Consider the following 14019-nt stretch of genomic DNA (forward strand, 5'->3'; position numbering starts at 1 on the left):
GGGAAGGGGCGTTGCTCACGAAAGCCATATTACTATCTGCACACCTGTAAAAATGGTTTATGCCATGAAGCAATGACACGTGTAGTAGTTATAAAGATATTTAACCAGTTGTTTTCTTTGTCAAGTTGTAACATACATTCGTAAATGCCATATGGTAAGTTATTGGTCTATTGTGGTAATAAATCAGCAGATTTGCTTTAATTAAGGAGTGTAGCTTCAGGAGTGTGTGTTTGGCGTGTGATAGCCCCAAATAAATGCAGCTTTGGCTTGGTAGTTGGAACTGGGGTCCCTATCTATTATCCAATATAAGTGCCCTCTTGAATACCTCGGTTCACGATGGACGCTCTACAAGTACCTTCATTTGATTTAGTAGACTGTGATGTTGTTTCATCTATAATAAGAATGTAGGGCACGTTTAGGGTTTACATGACTACTGACGTCACTTACAGCATTGTCATTGAGGGGCGTGACATATATGGTTTTTATAAAACTATCACTTTTAATAAATGCTTGTCTATGCAGTGACATAATCTGATGTACTAAGGTTAAATGCTTCAGCATGTTGAAATAATACATTTTTGAAAGTTTTTTTGAAGAGTTTGTATAATATTTTTACATTGTTTGTTGTACAGGGAGTGCAGAATTATTAGGCAAGTTGTATTTTTGAGGATTAATTTTATTATTGAACAACAACCATGTTCTCAATGAACCCAAAAAACTCATTGATATCAAAGCTGAATATTTTTGGAAGTAGTTTTTAGTTTGTTTTTAGTTTTAGCTATGTTAGGGGGATATCTGTGTGTGCAGGTGACTATCACTGTGCATAATTATTAGGCAACTTAACAAACAAAAAATATATACCCATTTCAATTATTTATTATTACCAGTGAAACCAATATAACATCTCAACATTCACAAATATACATTTCTGACATTCAAAAACAAAACAAAAACAAATCTGTGACCAATATAGCCACCTTTCTTTGCAAGGACACTCAAAAGCCTGCCATCCATGGATTCTGTCAGTGTTTTGATCAGTTCACCATCAACATTGCGTGCAGCAGCAACCACAGCCTCCCAGACACTGTTCAGAGAGGTGTACTGTTTTCCCTCCTTGTAAATCTCACATTTGATGATGGACCACAGGTTCTCAATGGGGTTCAGATCAGGTGAACAAGGAGGCCATGTCATTAGATTTCCTTCTTTTATACCCTTTCTTGCCAGCCACGCTGTGGAGTACTTGGACGCGTGTGATGGAGCATTGTCCTGCATGAAAATCATGTTTTTCTTGAAGGATGCAGACTTCTTCCTGTACCACTGCTTGAAGAAGGTGTCTTCCAGGAACTGGCAGTAGGACTGGGAGTTGAGCTTGACTCCATCCTCAACCCGAAAAGGCCCCACAAGCTCATCTTTGATGATACCAGCCCAAACCAGTACTCCACCTCCACCTTGCTGGCGTCTGAGTCGGACTGGAGCTCTCTGCCCTTTACCAATCCAGCCACGGGCCCATCCATCTGGCCCATCAAGACTCACTCTCATTTCATCAGTCCATAAAACCTTAGAAAATCAGTCTTGAGATATTTCTTGACCCAGTCTTGACATTTCAGCTTGTGTGTCTTGTTCAGTGGTGGTCGTCTTTCAGCCTTTCTTACCTTGGCCATGTCTCTGAGTATTGCACACCTTGTGCTTTTGGGCACTCCAGTGATGTTGCAGCTCTGAAATATGGCCAAACTGGTGGCAAGTGGCATCGTGGCAGCTGCACGCTTGACTTTTCTCAGTTCATGGGCAGTTATTTTGCGCCTTGGTTTTTCCACACGCTTCTTGCGACCCTGTTGACTATTTTGAATGAAACGCTTGATTGTTCGATGATCACGCTTCAGAAGCTTTGCAATTTTAAGAGTGCTGCATCCCTCTGCAAGGTATCTCACTATTTTTGACTTTTCTGAGCCTGTCAAGTCCTTCTTTTGACCCATTTTGCCAAAGGAAAGGAAGTTGCCTAATAATTATGCACACCTGATATAGGGTGTTGATGTCATTAGACCACACCCCTTCTCATTACAGAGATGCACATCACCTAATATGCTTAATTGGTAGTAGGCTTTCGAGCCTATACAGCTTGGAGTAAGACAACATGCATAAAGAGGATGATGTGGTCAAAATACTCATTTGCCTAATAATTCTGCACTCCCTGTATATTCAGGCCAAACGTTTTCATGGCTCGACTCTTGTATGGACTCCTGGAGCCAAGCCAGAACCATGACTAAACCCGCCACCCTCCTCCATTTATGACTCCTGCTTAGTACATGGAGCCATCAGTCACTTGATAAAGTGATTTGTCAAAGGTGAGGACTAGAAACATGGATTCTTGCCCAAATGCACTGATTTGACTACTCTGCCATAAAGGATTCTTGTAGGAAAGACAAAGAAGAGTGCATGCAGCAAAAATACATTTATAATAAGTGATCACAGGGCAGGTACTCCAGATTGTTCTTTTGTATGTGATGTATGTGTGGAGATGGGAAAGGCAGGGGTGTGGCTTCAGTGGGGATGTGTGGGGTGTGAAATCCCTTAAATGGATTCTTGGTTTCATAGTTGGGTCTCGGGGCTCCTAGTCGGGTTTACTATGTCTTTGTTGGTTTTTCTTGTTCTTTCACTAAGATGTTTTAACATGTTCATTTTTTGGACTAGTATTTTGAATAAATAGGGACATATTTACACTTTGCACTGCACCATATTTACAAGGTGGAGCTAAGATACTTTTGTGGCTTAACACTGCCTTGTAAATATGGGCCCCTCCGAAGGCAGTTTTCTGCCTCATTCCACAACAACACCCACTGCTTCTGAGGTTGCCCCAGAATTACAAGAATTCATAAATATTTGTCAGCGCCAAAAACTAATGCTACCCCTTGGTGATATGACGCAACAAGGAGAAGTACTTTTATTTCTCCTCGTTTGTGCTTTTTCTATGTGTGCTGCATTCTGCGCCGTATTGTGTAAATACAGCGCATCCCTGCATTCAGAAGTGATGCAGTGTGGTGCTGCCAATTGTTGCGCCACGCTGCACCACTTCTGTGTAAATATGTCCCAAAGAGTGACTTGTTTACTGAAAAAGTAGTTAATCTGCACCCAGATAGATAGTACTCCAGGGGGTGCAAATTTACTACTTTTTGGAATTCACAAACATTGGCAGCAGTAGGCTTAGAAAGCTGCACCAGTCTCAAGTTTCCATGCATACTTCTGGCAATCAAACACCCAAAAAGTGATTGGATTGGGTGAATGTATGCAAATAGTCTAACCAGTGGCAATCTTTAGGGGTAGCATTACAACCCACTACTTTTTACCCACTATGCGACTCGAATAGACAGAGGTCCACCTTACTCAGAGTTCTGCAAAGTCGGTCCTGGAGAGCCGGGTCCATGCCAGGTTTTTAGCATATCCACATTTAGAAAAAAGATGTTTCAGAAATCTACATGTTTCTAATGGAAGCAGTCCATTGCAAACCTTGGTCATCTCACCCCTTCAATCTGCAGCTCACTGCTTTTGAGTTCGGAAATTTAAGATTTGCACCCTCCCCCCCCGAATTTCACTGCATTAATTAATACACTCATTCTAAATATTATATGCTACATGTCCGTATTTGTTTTCATTGGCATGCTATGAGTCCGTTTACTACAAAATAGAATATAAACAGTCTGAGTAAATAATTTGTCAAAATAGTAGAAACATATATGAGCGCTGTACCATTACCACATATTTTAGCTCTTTCTTAAAGGTGACATGAGTGGGAATTTTTCGGATGACTGGGGGAACAGAATTCCAAACCCCAGGTGCACTCTCAGAAAAAGACCAAGGCCCTCATTAGGACCTTGGCGGCAAATTCTGCCTACCGCCACGGCGACGGCCGCCAACAAACCGTCGCCGTGGCTACCGAACGTCCATGGCATTATGACCGTAAACGGAATACCGCCAGAAGGCTGGCGGTATTCCATCTACGGTCATGGTGGCGGATGGCGGTAAGGTGGCGATGCTGCATGCTGGTGTAATGTGTGTGTGCATAAGTGGGTGTGAGTGTACGTGCATGTTGTGTCGTGGGATTGCGTGTGTGCCTGGATGTATGTTTGTGAGTGTTGCTGTGGGTGTGTATGAATGTATGAATGCGTGGGTGAATGTGTGTATGCGCGTGTGTAGGGGTGAGTATGTATATGCGTGTATGTGTGTAAATGTGGGGGGTCGGGAGAGGGAGGGGGAGGGTGGGGGACGATTCTGGGGAGGGAGAGAGGGAGACCACTATCAGTGCCAGGGAAGGAATTTCTTGGCATTGATAGTGCCTACCGCCATGGTTTCAGTGGCGGTACCGAAACCACTGAAACCATGGTGGTGGGCGGGGTCATAATGCCATGGACGGCCTAGTGACGAAGACTGAAGTCTCCAGCCCGGTGGTCGTTACGGCCATGGCAGTCAGTGTGGTACATTGGAGGTTTGGCTTTGGCCAAACCACCAATGTCATAATAGTGGAGGTAGGTACCACCAGCCTGTTGGCGGTAATATCTCCACTATACTAGCCGACAACCGGGGTCGTAATGACCCCCTAAGCCTGTTAGATTTTATGAATAGATGATGCTGTCCATATGGAATTGTTAGTTTTTTGATTATATAGCCAGATTAAAGAGCCTTGTGGTAAAACAATCTAATGTATAAATGTTTTTGCTTCAACTGGGAGTTAGTTCATATGGTCAAGATTGGTATGTGTGCTGTGTCTTTGTTTCTTACTCACTTTTTCCGTTTCCCTTTCCCCAGGTCTTCTGCTGACTACCATAGTCATCCTTTAAATGGTCTCCAGTGGGTTCAAGGAAGTGTCAATTCTGGTATTGCTCCTGTTGGGTTAGGACTGCCAGGTTAGTGTAACCTTGACACCAGAATTGCTGCTGCATGTAGCTGTGTTGTGCATTAGGTATTTCTATCAGAAGTGAGTTTCCAAAGTCCAACTCTGAAAGCACCAATCCTTGAACCACTTGTTTAAAGTCACTTTCTAGGATCAATACCTTATGTTATGGCTTTATTCAATTTCAAAACATTTTATTAACACTCTTAAAGTGAAACCTGAATAACCATACATCGTTACATGCACAAATAAGAAAGGCCGATGAGAGCGGTTAACACCACTGGCTATGGTTGAACACAGTGCTCACATTTGTCTATCCACATGGGACAAGCTCATCATCTCCCCATCATGCGTCAACCTCATGTTCACTGATCCCTCACTTCCCCACACCCCTTCCACCAACCCCTACTGCACGCAGAAGGATGAAATACCCACAGGTGACCACCTGAGAAAGCAAATTAGATACAGGTCAAGCATCCCTCTTATACTACATCTGAGGGTCATCCCACTGCAAATTCAATGTACAACTAAGTTCCAAGGTCCATCTTCTCCCTATCAGTGAAATAGGTCTAGTGCCCTCCATTGTGGGGGGAGTGCCAAGCTGGGCATCCACTAACTCAAACACCGGACCAAGGGCTTCCATTTAAATCCAAATTCTAAATGAGATCCCTAGATGTTACTTGTTAGAACTTTCAAAGCTAGCATCACCCATGGGCGTTGGTGCCATTGCGTAGTGGGTGGTGTTTCTGCCTTTTTCCAGTGGTGCGCTATTGTAAGTTTTGCAACACCCAGGCACTGTAGGCACATGTGCCATTTATCTTTGGAACGGTGGGTCAGGTTAGGGGGTTCCAGGCCAAGGAGTATCACCTCTGAAGTAGTTGGGATAGGAATGGTTAAGACCTTCTGCAGTAATGTGGAGGTTTCCTCCCCAGAAGGGTCTAATTATTGGTCAAAACACCATATGTGAAGTGCTTCACCAAGCACCCCACAGCTCCTCCAACACCGGGTGAAGCATTGTGATATATGCAGTGCAGTCGATGGAGAGCGCAGTGCCAGCCAAACCAGACTTTATAGTGTATTTCCCATCCATGAGTGAACACCAATGTGATGTGTACGTCCCTGTGCAGTTTACCCCAGTGCAGTTTATCCCATTGTTTAGGCTCTACTGCTGTTCGCAGTACTCGTTCCCCTTCGGTAATATGTTGCAATGAATTTGGAGTCTTGTGCCAGGAGAACCTTATATAGAGCTGAGACTGCATCCTGTGTGCTAGTCAATTTGGGAAACAGGGGTTCTGGCTCTAGTGGCTCCAGCATGAAGTACAGGATGTGTGAGCCACTACCGGATCTGTGAATATTGTAGTCGCTCTGATTTGGAAATGTCGTAAGAGGTTCTACAATGTTGGAAGGTTTAGGCATGGTAGAGTCATACACGTCAGCAATCACTTTACATCCTCCATCCCTCCAGGGAAGAAAGGAGCAGCTATCAAGAGTGGGTTGGAAGGTCAGGTTAAGATGTATTGGTGTGCAAGGGGATGGGTAGGACACCAGGCCCTGCAGTGTCATGTATTTATCCCAGGTTCCTAACTTTGCCGCAACAGGGGCACTGAGACAAGCATTAGGTGGCCTGTGACATTTCTCCAATCACACTTGATCCTACAGAGGTCTCCGAACTATGGCGTGATCCATCTGCCTCTAGTTTTACTTAGAGAGCAAGATGGACTAATCTACTACTAGTTGCAGTCTCACACCAGCATAACAGCAGGGTGTACTAGGAGTTGCCACTCCTCCCTCCTGCCAAAGTTGGATCATACGTTTTTGGGAAAGTCTTGGGGCTCTAATTTTCCAAATAAAGGCCATCAGTTTACACTGGATCTGCTATAGGTATGAAGGGTCGAGGCAAACTGGAAGTGCTTGAAAAAAGAGAAGAGGAAGTAAATTCATTTTGATACCAATCAATCTAGGAAAGCATTAGGTTCCCCCCCAGGAGTGTAGACCTTTGGTTATAATTGAGAGAAGGGGAGGTTAATTGGCCTCGAAGAGCTCTGAGACCTGGCATGTATGTCAGACTCCAATATATTTAATGGCAGACCCAGCCCAATGGAAGGGAAAGTGAGGTGACAGGTCAGCCATCTCATCAGTCTCAAGAGTTACATTTAGAATTTTTCATTTATTAAGATTAACCTTAAACCCAGAGGCACATCGAAAGTCTTCAACTATAGTCGGTATGGCTGGAAGCGAGGAGTGTTGTCAGAAGCGTGTCACTGACATAAAGGGAAATCTTAAATTCCCACAGGCCAAATTTAACCCCTCTCACCACCATTGTTTATCGCATTAAGCATGCTAAGAGCTCTATAAAGAGGGTGAAGAGAAGAGGTGATAGGGGCCAACCCTGTCTGGTTCTCCTGAAAAGATGTAAGGGCCTAGAGAGGTAAGTTCCATCCTAGGGAGGGGATTATCATAGTTGGAGAACACCATCCTTGAGTATGTGGGGTATATGCCCATTTTCTGAAGCGCGATTCTTAAGAAGTTTCAATACACTCGTCCGAAGGCCTTGTCAGCATCAAACACAGCAGGTATCTTTTTGACGGTAGCTTTCTCAACCAAGTGGATAGTCGCCTGTTAATTATCGTGGGCCTGTCAGCCTTGAATGAAGCCGCTGTAGTTAGGGTGTATCAATGAGGGGAGCATGTTATTAAGAATTTTCATATATAGTTTTGCTTCAACGTTCAATGAGTCTATCGTTAAATACCAGGCAAAATGTCTGTCATGTTTATTGTTTAAATCACTGGTCTCAGCGGCACAATGACTGAATGGAGCATTGAGTTTAGGAATCATCCTAAGAGTGAATAGTTTGTAGAATTGGGCCATAAGGCCAGCCAACCCAAAGGTTTTATTCAGCTTTAGGGTTTTAATGGCTTCCTTAACCACCTCTGGGAGGTTCGGGCACTCTACTAAGTCCCATTGCTCATTAGTCAATTTAGGGAGTTGACAGCTCTGCAGAAAAGCCTCCTGCTGACTTAGTGATTGGGGTGAACCTACGTAGAGATTCTCATAGCAGGAGTGGAATTCAGCTACCTTTCCCACATCATTCACTCATGGGGCCCCTAAGGAGTCTATGATTTCTCTGACATACTCCCTCTCTTGCTTGGCACAGGCGTTGACAAATTTTGTTTCCCGCAACGTACTGAGTGATTTTTAAGATGAGCAATGAAAGCTCTATCTTCTTAGTATAATGTAATCATAGCTGGCCTTCGTGAGTGCTCTTATAATGCGGAGCAAAGGCTGTTGATTTCTCCCCTCCTCCAAGGCACAAATTTCATCCTTTATTTTCTGCACTTCCAAGGCACGGAGGTGCTTACATTCCGCAGCTACTGCTATAAAGCAGCTTTTGATAATGGTCTTGAAGGTGTCCCACACTTCCAAAATGGGCACTCCTCCCTTCATTGTATTCAAAGTTCTCATCAATTTGTTGTCTCATTTCATGTTTGGTGGCCGGGTCTCTAATTAGAGATGGATGCAGTGCCCAGTTTCCCCTGGGCATTCACTCTCTGAGGTCGAACTGACAGTGATTGGTGAATGGTTTGACACCGAAATCTGTTTGATGCTTACACAGACGGTCAATCCTATAAGGGAATTTCTCAATGGCCATATTTTTCTCAATGGGGTTATGACACCAGATCTAGCTAAAGTACAAGCATTATCAGCTACTAATCCTCAATAAGATGTTAACATGTTACATTCATTCCTTGGCACGGCCAGTTACTATTCTAGACACATATGTGACTGCCACCGTAAGTGCCCCCTTAAGAGAATTAACAAACAAGAATGTTCCATTTTACTGGTCACATAAAAGTGCACAAAGCTTTAAGAAAATCAAGCATGCAATCAAAAATGCCATGGAAATGGCCAAATTTGATCCAAAGCTAGAAAGAAAACACAGATTATTGTTGATGCAAGCTCAGTCGGGTTGGACTAAATCCTTGCCCAACACAATGAACATTCAAATGCCTGAAGACATATTGTGGTCTATGCAAGCAGAAGTTTGTCACAAACTGAACGTGCCTACTCACAACCCGAAAAAGAGAGTTTAGCAGTGGCCTGGGCGTGTGAATATTTCCAAGTATTCTTATATGGCAAACCTTTCACTCTTGTAATTGATTGTCAAGCATTGCTTACTATCTTTGGCAATCCAAAAGCCAGAATGTCTCCCAGAATTGATCACTGGGGTTTGACTACAGGAATATGACTACACTATTGTGCATCTATCAGGGAAGGATCAAAAACCTGCAGACTACTTTTTACGAGTGCCAGTACAGTGTCATGATACCCCATCCAAAGCGGCTGAAGACAACACTAACTTCACTGTAAAGTCAAATACTCCTGCTGCTATTTCTTTGGAACAAATTATTTCTCCAATGAACAAAACTAGTGACTTGCTGATACTAAAATATATCATTAAAAAATCAATCCTGGTGACAGCACACAAGACCTCTCAAATGTGACAGTTCTTATCAGACGATCAAGAATGTAAAAGATAATCAATTATTCAAGAAGGCTTGTTTTAATAGGTTCACAAATTGTCATGCCAGAGTATGCGACAACAAGTAAAGTAGCCCACAAAAGATATTGCAGAATTGTTGCTTCGAAACAAGCTGTTCGAGACCGAGTTTAGGGGCATATTTATACTCCGTTTGCGCCGGGTCAAAAAGTATAAATATGGGCCTTAGTTTCTTCATCTTGATGAGAGATGAGTAATAATTGAAAGCCTGTCATTTGTGCAATTGTTTATCTCCCAAAGTCACTCCACAACCCTTGAACATTTCAGGCTTGCCAAAACATATATGGGAGAAAGTTTCTGCGGACTTTTTTGGTCCTCTATTGACAATGGATATCGCCATTCAAGAGAAAATCATTGAAATATTAGATGATATCTTGGCATTATGGGGTGTTCCCTCAATTTTGAAATCTGACAATGGTCCACCTTTCAACAGTTGAGACTCTCTTCCACAACTCAAATTGAAGCATCAGAAAATCACACATCTTTGGCCACATGCAAATGGTGTTATCGAATACTCTATGAGCAACTTGAAAAGACTGTACAGCATGCAAAATTAGAGAAGCTTAGATTGAAGTTAGCTCTCCATGCTACTCTTCAACTCCTCATTCAATGACAGGTGAAAGTCCTGCCACACTGATGTTTGGGAGAGCCATGATGACCAAGGTAACACAACGAACCAACAGAAGATCTACCACTGATGGTGAACTTCATCAAGAAGGCTTGGATCATATACAAAAGTGTACGCTGACAAATATAGAGGTGCCAAGAACAGTACTTTTTGTGATCGAGATTGAGTTCTGGTGCAACAGAACAGAATGCATAAATCTGATGCTCCCTTTGACGCTGAACCGTTTGAAGTTGTAACTAGTAAAGGACACATAGTGACCGTTGACCATCCTGGGAGGTCCATTATGCAGGACTCTTGGAACTTCAGACCTCTGTCTCAACCTTCATGTGTCAGTCGTGGAGTCTACTTGTCTCCCTTCCCAGTTGCCAAGGACCAGATCTAGGAATTTGGTAAAAGCCTCCAAGAGACTCATAAAAGAATTGTAATATATGTATATATTTCTGTAAAAAAATGTAGTTTTTGTTTAAGGTGGGAGATGTAGTGTTGTGTGATTAGTAATGATGGAACTCTTTCAGTTCCTGAAGGACTCCATAGAACTGTGACATAAGTGTGGTGACTGGATTGCAGTTTTAGAATGTGGAGTTCACGCTGGCATGCAGAAGAATAAAGACATGTAAGACCAAGCTATGTGTGTGGCATGCTCATTTAAGAGTGCCCAGGCTGGGGAGGATGCTGCAATAGAGGCCAGTGGTCCTGTGACATATGGAAGTAGCCCACATTTTAGTGTGTCTTCATGGGAATATACAGAAATGAAATAGTTTTGGGGATAAATTATTACTGAAGCTCTTATTTTTGCAGAGTGGTAATGAATATTTACCATAATGACTTGAACCACAAATGAGAAATCTGTGCTGCAAAATTCTCTGTCTTTATGGGTCTTTTGAATCTTCCAGTCAGTTTGCAGTGTTGGTCCATGATGAAGGATCATTACTCCAGAATGGGTGAAGTGAGTAAAGAAGCTGTCTTTGTTAGAAAGCCAGCGGTACCAACTGGTGTACAGTGAAGGTTTGGGCTGCAGCTTCTTACCTTTGAGCTGGGAGCCATGGTTGGGGACGCAGAGGTGGCCTGCGTTCTCTCACTGCTTGGCAGTTGGAGTGTGCTCTTCATGCAGGACTCAGCATGCTTCACACTTAAGGCATGTCTAGTATTTAGGGTCCTTGTGGTTGTGGGCTGGTGGGCAGAGTTTTTGCTTTCTCAATACTAGCTGAAAAATAGTATTGGGTTGGTTATTTCTTACAGGGAATTACCCAATCCAAAACATTAGATTCACTTCCTGGTCCTCGCCTTCTTACTTCTGCTGCACAGTATAAATGGCTAGTCAGGGCCAAGTTGGGTGCATTGCTAACCTATCAGAGTGTTTCCCTTTATTTTCCAGCAGGTTCTATTTTTGGACAGACATTTTTTCTTGGTGATTTTTTCTTTTTTCTAGCCCTGCTCCTGGTTTATTATTTCAGTTTTCTGTTATCAACCACCTTTACTCATTTCATTTGGTCTGGTCATTTTTTTCCAAAAGAGTATTCCCTCATATCCAGTCACTAATTTCTTGCAAAATTTCAGCCAGGAGGTATTTAATGCTAAGTGAATTTTACTTCTCAACACAGTGGGGGTCATTCCAACCCTGGCGGTCATCGACCGCCAGGGTGGATGACCACGGAAGCACCGCCAACAGGCTGGCGGTGCTTCACTTGGGATTCCGACCGCAGCTGTAAAGCCGCGGTCGCCCAGCCGGGTCCGGCGGTTTCCCGCCAGATTTCCCCCCGGCTGGGAGAATCCTCCATGGTGGACCCCCTTCCCGCCAGCCTGTTTCTGGCGGTTTTTACCACCAGGAACAGGATGGCGGGAATGGGTGTCGTGGGGCCCCTGGGGGCATGGGCAGTGCAGGGGCCCCCTAACAGGGCCCCAGCATGATTTTCACTGTCTGCATAGCAGACAGTGAAAATCGCGATGGGTGCAACTGCACCCGTCGCACCCCTGCAACACCGCCGGCTCCATTCGGAGCCGGCTTCTATGTTGCAGGGCCTTTCCCGCTGGGCCGGCGGGCGCTCTTTTGGCGGGCGCCCGCCGGCCCAGCGGGAAAGCCAGAATAGCCTCCGCGGTTTTTTGACCGCAGAGCGGCCAAATGGCTGTGACCGCATGGCGGGCGGCGGTCAGAATGACCGCCAGTTTCTTTTCGGGGGCATACTGTATGGGTGGTTTCTCCAAACATCGCACCTACAGTAGTGGCTACTGAAAGTGATCATCCCTTGCTCTGACTCAAAACTGCCCAGTATAAGAAACGTGACCTGGTGTTTCACAAGTGGCAGATTTGACAGTTTGCCACTGTGCAATCAGGTTATAGCTCTTTTGAGGGGGAAAGTAAAAGGACTCGGTATGTCACTGTTCATTCATTGTCAATTAGTCATTGTTCGTTGTACTTAGGATGTGGACACTTGTGCAGTGGTTCTTGTGGAGGAAGTTTGTTATGGTCACTCTTTTGCTTATTGGAAATCAAAGTAGTAGAATGTGTTTGGGATGAGCCAGAGTGGGATGGAGAATAGATTGATAGAGACATAGGGTGATGGGGAGGCAGAGTAAAGCTTGCGAGAGAGTAAACATTTATTATTTTTAATGTATTTATTTATTTTTAGACTAGATAATATTCTAACTATTATCAAAGATATGCTGAGACATCAAAATTACCTATAGTAATACACTTTCCGTCACCTTCCTTAATGGTGGTAATGCTACACAGTTACCCAGCTATGTATACACACACACACACACACGCACACACACACCACAAACACACACACACGCTGGAAATCCATATGCAAAAGCCTGCATCTAATGTCCTTATTACATTTGAGTTGTTACACCTCTCTTTGTATTCATTTAGAACAATGTATTAGTGTTAGCTGCTTGTATGATTCTCAAGGTACCCTACATGTGCCAGTAAAAGGCTTTCAATGTCAGGAAAACCTTTTTTATCTCTAATATATTATGTATGTGTTTGACCACTACTTCAGGTTCCACTGACCCCTACATATCCTCAATTTCCTGATGAGCGCCCCAATTCCATGTGTCTGCGATGGTCATAGATGGGGATGGTTCTTTGAAGAGCCAGCAGGCTGTCATGTTTTTGACACTCCACCACTGTATCTTTTCATCTTCTCCATCACAACCACTATACCCTCCCAACCCCCCTTCGGTGTAACCACTGTCCTTGTAGACATTCCTGAATTGGTCTTATGTAAAGTCTGGAATGTGGCATAAATAGAATGCCCAATGCCACCACCCTCAGTAATCACATTCCTCACTGTCAGAGACTGTCCCTTCTGATAGTGGCAAGCTTGCTCTGTTAGTACTAAGACTATTTGTCTGGACTGGGAACGTCTTCCCCATATCAACACCTAGGGTTGCACCTAGGAAAACATTCACGTTTGTTAGGGTTAGTAAATATTTTTCTATCTGTTGGAAAATTGCCCTCTCTGAAGAGTCACCTCAAACTTTTTGCTTTCCTCCTTCCCTTTTTATGGCCTCGTTTTTGTTGGCTTAAAGACTCTGAGCACTTTAACACTGCTGATCAGGGCTTGTGCTTCACCCCTAAATATTGTAACATTGGTGTATCCACAAGTGGCATATTTAATTAACTTGTAAGTCCCTTGTATAGTGGTATAGCATATACACAGGGCCTGGAAATTAACTGCTACTAGTTGGCCGGCAGCAATGATTGCGCCACCCACTTAAGTAGCCCTTTAAACATGTCTCATGTCTGCCACTGTAGAGCCTGTTTATGCAGTTTCACTGTCACTTTGACTTAGCATTTGAAACCCCTTTCCAAGCCATAAACTCCCCTTTTAATACATAGAATTAACCCGTAAGGTAGGCCCCAGGATTGTCCATCGGTAGGGTGCGATGTAACTAAAAGGTAGGACATGTACAGTTATGTTTTACATGCCCTTGTAGTGAAAA

The 14019-nt window shown here is 43.7% G+C and overlaps 1 protein-coding gene across 2 annotated transcripts in view; it reads right to left on the bottom strand.

The window, feature by feature from the left end:
• Positions 1–14019, bottom strand: part of LOC138299630 (protein HEG homolog 1-like) — a 412852-nt gene that overhangs the window by 137857 nt on the left and 260976 nt on the right. The gene's annotated exons all lie outside the window — the stretch shown is intronic.

This window comes from Pleurodeles waltl, chromosome 6 (genome assembly GCF_031143425.1).
Source record: "Pleurodeles waltl isolate 20211129_DDA chromosome 6, aPleWal1.hap1.20221129, whole genome shotgun sequence".
Taxonomy (NCBI): Eukaryota; Metazoa; Chordata; class Amphibia; order Caudata; family Salamandridae; genus Pleurodeles; species Pleurodeles waltl.